This window comes from Oryzias melastigma, linkage group LG9 (assembly GCF_002922805.2).
Source record: "Oryzias melastigma strain HK-1 linkage group LG9, ASM292280v2, whole genome shotgun sequence".
In the NCBI taxonomy this organism is placed as follows: domain Eukaryota; kingdom Metazoa; phylum Chordata; class Actinopteri; order Beloniformes; family Adrianichthyidae; genus Oryzias; species Oryzias melastigma.
In genome coordinates, this window is record NC_050520.1 from 21,080,460 (window position 1) to 21,095,233 (window position 14,774).

The window sequence follows — 14,774 nt, forward strand, 5'->3', positions numbered from 1 at the left end:
ACTGTGCAAATGTTTCCACCCCCCCTTCACTACTCTCTCTGCTTTCTCTTTTTCATTCACACTCTCCCTCGGATAATCCCTGGATGGCAAGTCCTCTGTTTTTGCTAATTAAATAGAGCGTGCACTGAAGTCTTTGTCTTTGCAGAGATTCAGGAGGAATAACACTTTATCCTGAAAATGTGTTTTTTTTTATGGATCGGGTTTGATTGATGTGAATGATTGCTGCACATGCAGCATCTTTAAAGTGTCAACCAATTGTGATATTTTAAAGATAATTGTAATAAAAGGATAAATGTGCCTGAAATATAAATTTGTCTCCCACAAAATGACAAAAATGTACTTATTTAAAATCAAAAACTCATTGCAAATTGAGGTTAATAACACTGAAAAAAATGAATTATCGTTCTGTAATTTGTTACATTAAAAAAATATTAGTTTTAATCAAATTAAATGTTTTAGTTGAGTTAACTATCAACTAAAAATTTTAATTTGACACAACTAATAATTTGAAAAGTAACAACTTACAGAGCTTTTGTTAATTGATCCAATGTTTCCTTTTTTATTTGTAGTTTAAAATGGGATTTTTTTAAATAAATACAAAATATGGACATTTTTTATACACTGTCTTTGTCTAAAAGCATCACTGTTTCCCCAATTTCTTGCAATGTATGCAGACCATTCAAATGGACAATTAAAACATAGCAGTAAATGAGTAAAATAATTAGCAGTTTAACGTTGCAATTTGGTAGAAGTGTTTTTATTTCATGTTTACAAGTTTCTGTGCCATTACAAACTGAGAAAACACACAACAAGCACTGAACTCAGCAGGACACTAATTCTAAAAAGTAGGTAACAGAAAACAGGTATTTAATGAAACACAGCTCAAGAACCGGCGAGGGTGAGATCATAATGAACACTGCGTGGTGTTTAAAAAGAAGAAAGAGAAATGGGTTTACGGAAAGAGTTGCAACTGATAAATACATATTTTCATGCATAAAAAAAAAGATGCTATTATCTGCATGCATATGATTGAAAGCATATTTTGGCACATCTTCTGTGCTCAATACAAAACAAGTGACCTTGTGAACTGCCAAATGGTGCCTGTTTCAGGTTCTCAGTGTGGCAGGTGCTTTGATCACGATTCAACCAATTTGTCAACATGCGTTGTTTTCCTGAGACTTGGCACAGAGTCCTTGAAGGATTCCAAGTTGAAACTTGGATAATGGCGTTCCAAAAGCATTTCCTCTCATTTGGCCCTCTTCAAAATATCCATTTATTGTTGTACTGACCTGCATGTTAAACAGACGCAGTTTACAGATGAAGAGAGGAGAGCATCGGATGATGCAGCAGGCCTCCCGGTAGACAGTTATCTGATCCAGATCTGACAGATCAGCGAATGATGGAAGCGGCGCTCTCCTGTCTTTTTTTGACGGACAGGCTCAGCCCAACCCTCCTACACAGTGACACACAGGAAATATGTTTCAGGGAATGATACTTGCATACCCTCTTACACTTAATCATTGTCAATCATTCGTCTTGCTTGGCTCGTTGGGTAATAGGAACAGATCCAACATCACATCCCCTCCAATCTGTTTAGCTCTCACACGGGAGGTGCATGCTGTTTTCATGCCTGTGTGGGATGGCTTCAAGCTGTTTTCTTATCAAAAGGCCCATTCAGACATTCTCTTTGAGAGGCACTGCAAACCTTAGATCTCGCAGCCTCCGTTCAACCACATGTCTTGATTTAAGAGGCCAGAATCAGATCTGCTGCCACAAAAAGCTGTCAGTGTTGAAGAATGGGACGTGATTTATCATCCCAAACTACACTGAGGACTGATAACCAGAGACCTAGTGTTTGCAGGCATATGTGCGGGGCTGTGTGTGTGTGTGCTAGCTAGAGCGTGCACACACACAGAAAAACACTAACTGATCACCCCTTTCACCCTTCATAAATACCCTAAAAACAGATCAACACAAGTGCTAAAGCTCAGATGTCTCGTGGCTTTATCAGTCCAATGCTTTTACAAAAAATCAGTTCCACACAGAGGCTGCTGCGTCCCTCCTTCTCTTAGATGGACCGCATGCTTTTTACAGACTGGAACTACATCACCTTACACCCAGAGATCCTCTCTAAACGTTCTCTTTTAAACCTCCACTAACAGGCTCATCATTGATTTTATGTCTGTTATTTCTTTTTTTTTCCTCTTCCTCGGGTTGTAAGCAAGCAAACACAGCTGAACCATAACACCCTGTGTCCCACTGTGTTTCCCTCAGGGCGTTCTTACCACAAAACAACTACACAGCATCAGCAGTGCAGGCCACTGAAAGGCAAAGGTGACAGGAGAAAGTTTTTTTTTCTTTTATTTCCACCATTTCAAACAGTCGTCAAACAAACTTCCATCTATTTCAACGTTCAGAGGATGGAGTGAAGCTAGCTCCTCTATGCTTTCTTTTCATATCGCTTACTTTACTTCCTCATTTTGTCTCTCATAGTTGCTTTTTTTTTGTTCTTGAATTGGTCACTGTCAACTCAAAGGGCCGCCAAACAACAGAAAGAATTGGATTGTCAACTTCACATTCTACTCCCTCCTTCTTTTCCCCGCCCTTTGGCGTTCCCCGCTTCTTCTTTGTCAACACTTGCTGTGTTTGGTGGGTTTCGGTGATGTAAATAATCATCAAAAGGTGTGTCGAGGGGATGATGAAGAGTCTAAACTTGCCAAAAAGCTGCAGACCTCGCCTGCTCTCCTGTCCCTGTTAGCTCAGCCATTTTTGAGCGGTCAGGCTGTCTTGCCACAATCACACGCTGGCGCCACAATTGCCGAGCTCCAACTGCAACCCTTTCACTGTGTAATGAATACATCCAGAAATAAACTAACCGCTCGTGCCCCGCTGCTTGCCCCCTGTGCTTATATGTACAGAAACAAGACTGGAGCGATATTTGTGTTGTGCCCAGCATAGTGGCATGCTCACCTGGGCCCCAGGATGTTGTGTGGTAACAGCTTGGTTAAGGTTAAACACAGAACTACTCAGTTAAAGAGAACTGACCGCCTGCCACTGCTACCAACGTGTTGGTCCATACTGACTCCTAGCGAAGGGGAATGTTGGGTGGGACAGAGACGGCCGGAGAAGCAGAGCGATGACAGTTTCTGCGCTTTACTCTGAGCTCCGTACTTGTTCTGGTATTTAAATGGCACGTACGTGAACCCAGGCACATGCAAACGCAGCACTCACAAAGCCACAAAACTGAACATGTTTTAGTTTACTCTGAACATGTGTACGATCTCTTTTCTGTTTTAAGTTCCGTCTGAGTGTCTGGATGAATGCAAGGTTAGTTGTCACAGGAGATAAATATACCTGCACCGAACCCACAGGCTTCAGTCTTGATTGTGCAAGGGGTGGTCAGATCAGAGCAGTAATTTTCCACATCTACAGTCAGCCCTCTTGAGTCCACACTGAAGGGTGTTTCTGAGGATAAGTGTTGCATGGTTTGGTGGGTTTGCATGTGTGCAACGTGTGCCCCGTGAGCTTGAAACATTTGGCTTCTCTGCGTCTTTTTTTTTTTTTTTCTTTAGCTTTCCTTGATTTAAATTGCTTTAAGTATTTTTTGGTCTGATTTTTTTTCATCTCCGTGAGCAAATAAAACAAGACGTTTATTTTGCTTTCCCATCTGTAATAAATGAAACCAATTAAGATATACTTTTAAATTAGGAGGGAGGAAATCCTAATTTTCTCTTTAAGTGCAGTTTCCACGGCAATCAGAGGACTCTGCAGGGGGTAGAGAATGGAGGCGTTGGGTGGGAGCGCACACAGCAGGGACAAACTGACTGAATGCAAGATCCTACAGCACTCATGGCTCAATCTTCTGCTGGCATGCACTTTCGTCTTCACACACAAACATCTCCGAGGCGTTGTGCACACACAAACTTATACAATAGTTAAAGTCAAAGAAGCATTTCTACTCCCTTCCTTCCTTCCGCTCCATCGACAAACTTTGTTTAAAAATATACACCTAACTTGCAAGAAAAAATAAACTCAAATTTGGCAAAAGTGGAGTCTTTATTTTACTTTGGAGTAAAATATTTTACATGACTTTTAAATATAGATACACGTGCATGTTTGGGTTCGTCTGGAAGTTTAAGACGGTCAAATTTACGGAGTGGTATGTTGTAGTGATTCACCAAGAGGTGCTCACAGTCGTTTTAATGCCGACACCACGTCTGACACAGAGACATCGTCTTGTGTGCAGGCCTCCTTCTTCTATTTTCCTATGAATTAATCTGTCTCCGGGCAAATGTGAATATGACAGCTTCCTCAATCTGTTAACGAGGAAGTATCTACTATTCCAGTCAGAATCTTAGGGAACTTGGCCCTGCGTCATCATTTCTTGTCATGTCTGGCTGGATTCTCCCTCGAACTCTGATGAGTAATTAGTGTTATTTTAAATACAGACAGCATTTGACAAAACCAAATACTTATTTTTGAATGCATCTATGAAATGAAGCTGAATGTACAAGCAGCAAAGAGGACTATTATTCTTCGACAATCTAAAAAGACTTGACGCACCGATTTATCTTTTAATTAAAGGAGCATAATGCCACAGCAGACACTTTTATTTAAAACAACGAATGCATGATTCACAAACAAATTAACGTAATAAGTATGAGCAGAGCTGAAGCCTTGACATTGTAAATGCAGAATGCCTGCTCTGTTGTGAGCATTTATAAATGAAGTTAACAGCTCTTATAGGAATCTCTGACTCTTTAATTGAAATATCTGTGGTGCTTGAAAAAAACCTGCACTTCAAGAAACGCTTATTGTAATTTACAGTGTAGTGATGTGTTTACCACTGTGCATGCATTTATTGCCTTTATTGTACAATAAAAAAATGCTACATTTATATTTTAAAAATTAAAGCCTCATCCTAAAAATATTTATGAAAAAAAAACTAATAAAATATTTTATAATTTTACGATTCTACTTGTATCTTCCATCCTGAACATGTTTTTCCACTTAGTTTTTTTATTTTTTTTTAGTTGGACGTGCTTGCTCACTCTGAAAGCTTTATGTTCAACTGACAAAAATGATTTTTACTCTGAAAAAAAGTGAAGCAGAAGTGGCTGTATTCACTTTTGCAAGCCGATGGGATGGTTTGCAAACTGATTTTTAAAAACAGTATTTAGTTTGTATCTGCATTAAATAGGTTTGAATATGTTCATTAAGAACAACCTTGTAGAAAAGTGCAACTCCTCCAAAAACATTATTTTTACAATTTTTGATGTTTATGATTCATTTTTTTAATACATCAAATATAATCTCTGTATGTTAAAAAAAACAACCATATTTAGATGAAAGAGGGATACTTACAGATTGACAGTTGTTGTTTTTTGCTTGATTTTAATGATTGAGGAGACTAAGCCATAACAAAAAATCTGATTTTTACTTATTTTGTTTTAAACTGACAACTTTTTTATTAAACAGTTCAAACTTTTTGTCTTTTTCCATGGTTGAATTATCTCTTGTTGCACTTGTCAACCGGGCCTTCTGTTTTGCCAGAAAAGAGAGAAAGAAAAGACAAGAAAATATGACATTTAAGCCATCACATTGGATCACACGTACAGTTTGAAAAGCCGAAAATACACTGAAGCACAAACACCCCACTTGTTACTCCATCATAGAAGAACCACAGGCAAAGGGATAGATAGAGCAAACGGAAGCAGTATGGAGAAAGAGAGGGATGAAAAGAGAAGGGGAGCACACAGGCCCTCCTCAGAACAGTATTCATAGAGTCTGGCTGTTTCAGGTTCATCTCTCATTACTTCTGGGTGCTCTCTCAAGCCTAACAGACATGGAATCGTGCTGCACTAAGAAAGGAATAATAAACCTATTCCCCTCTTCCTTCTGTGATAAATACACATCCCACACAGACGCACGCGGACACATTCACACACAATCAAGCATAAACAAACGCGTGCCCTCGCTCAGCCTATTGTTTTGCGTAGACACTGACGTACACGCGTTGAGGGAGCCGAGCTTTGTGTGTCTGTAAGCTGCTGAATGTGGTGCTTGTTCACTCACTGCATGCCAGGGGACTCGTCAATTATCTCCCCAAACGCACCTAGTCCTCGGGGGGAAAAAGGCGGTGAGGGATACGTCCCTGTTTTTGAGGGAACCTGGAGTTTGCAACATTCAGTTGAGTGACAATACATTCACGCTCTAATTCTAGGCTAGCAGATGTATTGTTTTTTTTTTTTTTTTTTTTTTGGCTCTCTCTGTCTTTTTCTTTTTCCTTTTGTCTCTGTTTTTTTCTGTTCTCCTTGTACTTCTCATCAATCCAACTTTGAGAAGTTGGAGCTCCTACAGGCTTTAGTCAATGTGTGTGTTTTGGATAGTTTGGAGAGAATTTTGACTGTGTGTGTTTGTGCTCCACTGTGTGTATTTGTAGAAAAGAGGGTGTGTGCGTGTGAGAGTTGTATTAAAGGGTGCTCGCGTACAGTTTGATCTTTCTTTTTTCTTATGCAGGCAAGGTGGTACTCCCCAAAGATTTTTTTTTCCTCTCTCCAAAACAAATGTAATGTCTGCAAAGACGAAAACACAATAACAAACAAAAGAAAAACAATTTTATCATATTCACGCAATTAATTGTGCAATGATTAGCATTTCTCTTTTCAAGCATGAAACACAGAGAAGCACCTTGTATTAATATAAACAACAACATGAAGTCTTTCGTGAATTCAGAGCGGAAACAGACTCATAAAAAATCTTGTGGTGACTGTGCCAGCTGTTCTCATTTAAACAGATGGTATTCATATCTTTACATTTTTGATGTCTTGAATCTGGTGTTAAACGTGTAATTGCTTTGTGTCCTTAAAGACAACAAACAGATTGTTTCACCGCGAGATTTCAAAAAAAAAAAAAAAAAAAAAAACTCCCCATACTTGTTTGTCCTTCTTGGCTGACTCACAATTTCTGCGAGTGCCGGGCTGCGCGGCCACTTCCACCTGGTTAAATTAAAGAGTATATGAATAATAGATGGAGAGAATGACACTTCCGTCGCCAGGGGTAATGAAAGATCGACTCCCAGCTCTCTCTTGTCATTCCTGTGACTCACGGAGAGCGCTAATAAAGCTGACGCTTGACAGCTAACGAGACCCATCATGGGTGGGGACATGCACGGGGAAGGACTCTAAGAAAGAGGCTGTAAGGAACAGTAGAATATAGAAAACGCCACACACTGAAAGGCGAAGACATATAACTTTGGCTCGGCCAAACACTCTGGCGCCTGACCAGAAACCAACTTGGGCCTTCGCCTATTTTTAAGCCTATACCATCAGTCTCATACCATCAGCGAGAGACTTGATAGGAGAGACAGAAGGTGGGGAATGCTGGTAAGAAATATGTTTTTTATGAAAATAACAGAAGGAAAAAGATGTTTATTAGGTTTTTCCATGAGCTGCGTGTTTGCACAGAGAAGGTTGGGAGCTCTACCTCCAGCTCCTGCCACAGTGCCCCGAGAGTGGGTGTGCCATTGTTTACTGTCCACTGTGTGGGTAAACAGTAAACAATGAAAAGACTGAGGGGTTGCCAGCTCCTCACCCTCACGTTGCCAATTTGGGAACTCAAGCACGCCCCCATGCTCCCAACAGCCCAGTCTCACCACCCACTCCCTCTGTCCCCCTCTCCCCCCTGTGCTACCTCACTCATTCAGATCCGTCTACGGCCCCAGAAACCCGAAAGGGCGGTCGGCTGGCCTGCCCACTCTGCCCTCTAAGAAACCACGGGAGGGTGTGGTTCCGCCTGGAACAGGGAAGCCATTTATTTTGGGAGCATCTTTGCTAACTGACTCATGTGTTGACTGGAAAGTCGGCTACACAAGCTGAAGCTCCTCCAGCCCCGTGGGCTATCAGTTCCTGACCTGCATCCCTCCGCCAGCCCCCAAATCCCTGGATATGACCCCCACTCAAATAACTAATGCAGCAGTGACCACAAATTCTTATCCTGCTTGCCCCTCCGATCAGTTCCCATCAGTGCTCTGTTTTTTGTGCCACCTTTTTCTAGAACAATTTCAACCGACATTGTTCACTCCTGTTCATCTTTTGCAGAAAAAGATCACGTGTTTCTCAGCCTACGTTTGGATCATATGATAAGATTGTGGTTTTTCTACGTAATTATTAAAAATACAACATGTAACAATAGAAATCTTTGGAAAATGTTCCTTATGTGCACTAAAACAAAGACAAAAATAAAATCTAATTCCAGTCTGGACGGTTTACTCACATTCAGTTAATTTACTCTGGAAAAGGAAATATAGGAACTGTAGACTTTTTTTAAACAACTGAAAACTTTATAAAGTTAATTACAATTGAGAAGATTTATTTTTTGTTTAGAACTTTTGTTTCTTCAAATAATTTATATATTTTTTTCAATATAATATTTAACAAATGCATAATTACATTTTCAATAGAATAAACTATTAAAAGGGCTAAACTATAAAACAAAGCCATCTAAATCATTTGTGAAATTATATTGTATATTAGAAGACTCCTCAGGTTACATGGTTACAATGCTGAATAAATAAAATGAAGGAGACGATTTAAAAATAAACTATTAGCAAAAGTCATCAAGTTTTTTAAACAGTTGTTCAATCAAACAGAAAAAAAGACAAAATTATTGATCTGTATCATTCCATTGAATAAACTAAAAGACTAAAATAAAAAATGAAAATACACCAAAGCATGAGCAACAAAAGCAAAAAGTTAGGAGACACAATAGGAGAGAAGACCTAAAAAACTGATTAAAAGATGCTGTAGACAAGCAACATAAACAGAAACATCTGAGAGGATTTGAAACAAAAGCACTGCCAAATTCCTGAATGTATTACCATTCAATTCACAATTTAATTAGTATTTCCAGTTGAAGATAATATTGATATATTATTTAAATCTTCATTCTAAAATATTTTTTATTATAAAAAATACTTTTAGCAAAATAAGCATTAACAAAAGTAGGATTTTCACTGGAAAATTACAAATTCGTACATTAAGAAGTTGCTTAAAATCATTAAATAACACGTGAAAATCAGTCATATGAATTATGATGATTTTTACATAAGGAGAAGCAAAAAACAAACAGAAACATAACTAAATAAGTATAACATATAGCTTAATACAAGCACAAGAGGAAGTTGAAAACTTCATTTTAAAAAATATATTTTTTAAAAAGTAATTTTTTTTTAGTATAACTTATTGTATAAGAAAGATTATTGTGATTTACTCCATTCAACTTAGATTTTTTCCACATAAAACAGAAAAACAGGTATGACTGTTTCTTTTTTTTCTACCTTTTATTACATACTACTTTAAAGAAACTGCTCTAAGGTGTTCTTTATCGTCTCTTTTTTTCTCCACAGTTTTCGTATTGCTCTTGAGATATCTGTGGGCTCCTTGCTGTGGTGTGGCATGCTGACATTCCCTCCACACCCACACTGGCAGCCAATGTGCCAATTAGTGGCCTTCTCCACAGGGGTGTATGAGAGGTGGAGAACACAGAAGAACCAGAAACAGAGGAGAAAGAGCAAGTGAGAGTGTGTGTTTTAACGTCTTTGGATATGAGTGTGTGTTTGTAACAAGACTTCAGACCTCAAACATTCCTTTCGCTATAACCTAGGGTACAATTAAAGGGATGTCCCTCCCCTGGCTCCCCTCTTTGGTGGACCACATCAACGGAAGTCCTGGAGCAGATGGAAGCTCTAATGACGGGAGGGAGGCCAGGTCGCGACCCTGGTGTGCCACCTCAGCGCCACACCCTTCCTCTTTCGGTCGAGACAAAGTTTACACCAGGAAAAGAGGAGGGAAAAGAGTACATGGAGTTGGCAAACTGTTTGGAGTTCCAGAAGATCTGGAAAGCTAATTGAGAAGCAGACATAGAAGTTACTGTCATGCTAAAAAAAAGTCTTATTTTGTTTCCGTTAGTGCGCTTTTTAACTTCCCATAAAAGCAAACGGATGACTTCATTGTGATCTTTGTGGAAAGTCGCTCACTAATGTCCTGTCTTAGCTTTTTTTTTAATATTGTTAAGTTCAGACTGAAAAATGAACTGTAAGTGCGCTACGGGCCGACATTAAAGTAAAGTCTGAGTTTATGGAGGGAAATGGACTCCACAGAAGGTTTGGGTATCTTTGTGTCTCTTAGTACGTAGTAAGACAGTACCGTGGTCTTCCTGCATCAGACATCCAAATGCGATGGAGAGGCTCGGATAATGATATGTCTGTCTGTCATCCCTCTAGATTTGCTTTCCACTTGTGAGTGAGATACAGCACGAGATGTGTGGGGGTGGTAAAGTGTGTGTGTGTGAAGTGAATGCTGTATCTAGCTCAGTATTAGAATGGCATACAAGTGGGGTGGTCATGCGTGCGTGTGTGACAGGGGTCCCCGCAGATTATAGCCGATGATGAGCATCTCCTCTCAGCTTGGAAACGCTGTAATTGTCACCTCGCTCGAGTAGGGGAGGTGGGAGCGGAAACACATCACTCTGAAATGCAGCAGTTGAAAAGAAGAAAAGTATAAAGATGGGCAACAAAGTAAAGAGCGGATGAAGAGAGGAAAACGGTGGTGCTGATTAACTTCTTGGTGGATGTTCTCAGAGGAACACAGCAAACATTCTGCTAAGTTTTCATGAGTGTCCCATTGTAATTAAAGTGATTAAGCAACAGCTTTAGTTAAATGCAATCAACACTTTCCACATTTTTTATATTGTTAGTGTAAATATGACCAATAGTGAGTTTCATATCTTCTTTGAGGGCAAGTTTCATTTCAGTAGTTTTCTTAGCAGCTGTACAGGAGTGGTCTTCAACAATTGACTCCCAACTTGAACAACATGTTATACCGTATTGTCCACACGCTAGGGCGCATCAGATTACAATGAATTAATCTATTTTTTTAATTTATGTCATATATCAGGCAAGTTTTAAGGTGTAAAAACGCAAAAAGAGTCAGTAATAAGCCCGTCAGTCAGTACGACTACAACAACTGAGCTCACACAGTCTAGAACATGTTTGGGGCACGCTACACCTGAGCAAATTCAGAATACCTGTAACTCCAAACCTTAAAAAATAGACTGATACCATTAAAACAAATATACATCCAACCCACATCAAAACAACACTAAAGCTTGTTTGCAACTCATACAAAAAAACAAACTGATATTTTGATGGTGTTGTGTACCTCTCAAATCTATAAAATCATTGCAAAAACAGTTAGTGCAACCAGAATTAATCCATACCTAAGGGGCTCTGGATTATAAAACCCACTTTGTCTTATAGTGCAGAAAATACGGTAATAAAAAAGAACACCTTTCTAAACCATCTTCATTCAACTAGATTGCATAAATATCCAATGATGTCAAGCATCTAAAAAATCTTTCACAGACTTGAAGTGCATTAAATGTTATGACACAAAAAGAAAAATTTCAAAAACTAAAGTTAATGCCAATATTCTTAATATACACTAACTTAACGAGTAATTAATATATTTTGCTCCAAAAATCTGAGTATCAAATAATGTTAGAACAATCTTGAATCAGTTTAGAGGTAAGCTTTGGTGGTATTGAGGACAAAAAGTACTTTTACAGTTTATACTTGTGCTAATTGAATTATTAAAAAAACTTTTTTCTCATTTCTCGTTAACTTTCATTACGCTTTACAATGCCCTGGTACTACCAACCAAAGTGACACTGGATCCGCTGGCAAGGTTGGGAGGCCATGAGGTCATACCAATGATGGCACAAGCTGTCGGCCGGTGAGATGTGGGGCCCGTAGGCGGTGGGTGCTAGGTGCCTGTAAGGGGTAAGTAAAAGGAGTGCGCCGGAGAAGTGAGACATTCATTAGGAGAGCCAAGCTGACGCTGTCACCCTCACCGTTGCCTGCTTCTAAGACGCCTGCTCAGACACTCAGCAGCCTCAGCTGCTACCAGACCTTGCTTGTGCTCTCCAACGACATGCCTTTGACACCCGAGTCACAGTTTGTGTGTGCATAAATATATGTATGCAACCGAAAGTTAAACTGATGTTTCATGCTGTGAAATCCTGTCACACAAATGTAACACTATTCCTTTCGAGGAGGCTGATGATAGAGTGAATCAAAATGTCGACGGACGCACAGTGAGATCATCATGAAATGCACAAAAATGAATTTCATGGTTCATCTGCTGGAGCCTTATGCCTATTTCAAGCAGCTGCGATGACAAATGAGACAAACATGTTCTTTCAGTCATATTCCATGTTTGTGAAAGCAGAGCCATTTTATCGAGTCACTAATGTGATGAGAGGGGGCAGGAGTCAATTACTGTGTACTCATCCTCCCTCTCCCCGAACACAGACTTGTTAACACTTCCTAATAAAGAGCTACAGTGAACAGGAGTGAAACACTAGATCCTTATTGTGAGCCAAAACAATTTCCATGGAATTGTGTACCTTGAAACTATAATGATGTCCTGTCCTTATGTTGTTACTACAAGGGGAACAACTTTTCAATCCAAAACGTGTGGAATCATCATTATTTGTAATAGTATTGTGTTTACAAAAGCACTAAAGGCACATTGTGCATCAATAATGCTGTTGATTAGAGGAAAGTCCAAGCAGAAGCTGCCTAAAAACCAGCTAGACTTCAACTGAACAAACTATCATTTTTATATGCAGCACACTAACGCAGGCTAGTTGATGCTAAAAGCAGCACTCGTGCACTCCCTGCTGCATTTGCATCATTATATACAGCTGTGTGTGAACTAACTTACCTCTCCGGTGCTAAAAATACAGAATACGTTGAGCAGTGAAGCAGTAAGTTGGTTGTGTTTTATCTTACTTTTTGCATTAGGCTTTGTGAGCTAATTTACAAGTGTGTTGTTGTCTAGTTATCATATTAAAATTTTTGAAACAAAGAAAAGTTTGTTTTCTTTTTAAATTAGGGCACCATAGGAAAAAAAAAAAAAACTTTCCACTTAACAACTATGAGGTTTCCATAGAGTCAATAACTTTCTCAAACTTTAAAACTTAAGTTTAAAATGCATAATTGTTTTAGATAACTTCAGAGATGCAGGTTAAAACAAGAATATGCATTTATTAAAAAAAGTCTTCAGTTTGCATCTGTCCTTTGTGACATTATTCAGTGTAACGTTGTAAATTATGAAGAGAAAATCCGCTCCGTCACAAACATTTTATTTTTAACAATTTGGTGCATTCAAGGACTCCTTTAAAAACCCAGAATTTTTAAAAGCGGTAAACAATTCAATTACAATTTTGCAATTCTTTCCAAAAATGTTTTCAGAACAGAACAGGAGGAATTAAAAGACAAATAAAAGGTCCAGATTATTATTATTATTATGTGATCTTTAAATAAGTCATATTTAACTATTTAGAATGCAGCTTTGATTGTTTTTGTTGCTTTCTTTCAATAAATAATAAAATGTCCTTAAAGTTTACTTTATTCCTAAATTAAGCTGTAATGTGAACCCTTGATGTTGCTTTCATTTATTTTTTTTTTTTAATTTTATTAAAGGTAAAACTTAAAAAAAAATAGTGCATAGTTCTAAAAATAATAGCTTAATGCCAGACTACCACTTATGATGAAATCTTTGGAATATTTAATTATTTCTTGATTGTATCTTCCATTTTCTCGTCTTTTAAATATTTATTTATTTACCTGTTTTTAACAGAAGTGCAATTCCCACCAACACAACCCACTACACTTGTCAAAACATAATTTATCATTACTTTGTGAACAGTTCTTAGGAATATAAAAAAATAAATAACAACATATATATATCTTGATGATGACTGAATGGACATAAAATAAACATTTTAGGTGCTTGTTAAATTATTCCACAAACTGCCTCATTTCATAGTTATGTAAAACAAAAAGTACTGTTAAAAGAAAAAAATAAATGTTACAATTGTGGATGTTAAAGCACTATCTTTGAATGTGAAGAACCACCTGCAATGTAATTTCCTAAACACCCACGCATGTTTTTTTTTTTTTTTTTTTTTTTTTTTTGCCGTAATAGAATACAGATATCACTGATTAAGAAAATCCACATTATACTTATTTTTTTTCCCCCCATTTTTGGTCATAATTCTGTAACATCCAGTTCTGAGGTTGCATTACAAAAGAGTTGTAAATCATGAATGAATTATATTGCATTTTGTCATGTCCCTTTAGGCAGCTGAATGTGATGGATACGCCTGTATGGAGTGGGGTGAATGAGTCAAACAACACAGGGAGAGTTGAATTTTTTCTTTTTTTACATTTTTATCTTGCAAGAAAATAATGCATTTTAAAATTTGCATGGCTATTTACTCAAAGCCAAACACTTTTTTGAGTTTATTGTTGTTTGGCATTGTGTAATGTATGTATGTATGTTCACAATTTGCAAACAACATGAGCCTCCTGCTCTCCCTGTCTCTTATCTTGCTCCGTTCAACTCCTGTTCCCGGGAACCATTGGGAAGGACAAGTCCTGGCTGTCCTGGCTCTTGACAGAGGAGATAAATCACTCAGCACACCGGAGGATAGCCTTCCAGTCGGCAAGCTGGGCACTTCATTATCCCGCCCCTGCCACACATTACCATGCAGATCGTCACTGATTGGGCTGGCAATGTGGCGTATACAGCCTACTTATGTCACCACCAGACGAGCCTTAGATGCGTCTCGGTTTTGAAAGAAGACAGGAAGAGAAAATTGTATAATGGAAGGACAAAAAAAGAAAGGTGGAACTGAGATGAGATATT

General features: G+C 38.4%; 1 long non-coding RNA gene across 1 annotated transcript in view; it reads left to right on the forward strand.

Moving 5' to 3' along the window:
• LOC112148861 overlaps positions 1-10,858 on the forward strand; it is a 56,081-nt gene extending 45,223 nt beyond the window's left edge. The window contains exons 2-3 of the long non-coding RNA XR_002919700.2: positions 9,407-9,574; positions 9,664-10,858. This is a non-coding gene — a long non-coding RNA (uncharacterized LOC112148861). The remainder of the gene's footprint in view (positions 1-9,406; positions 9,575-9,663) is intronic.
• Positions 10,859-14,774: the final 3,916 nt, after the last annotated feature.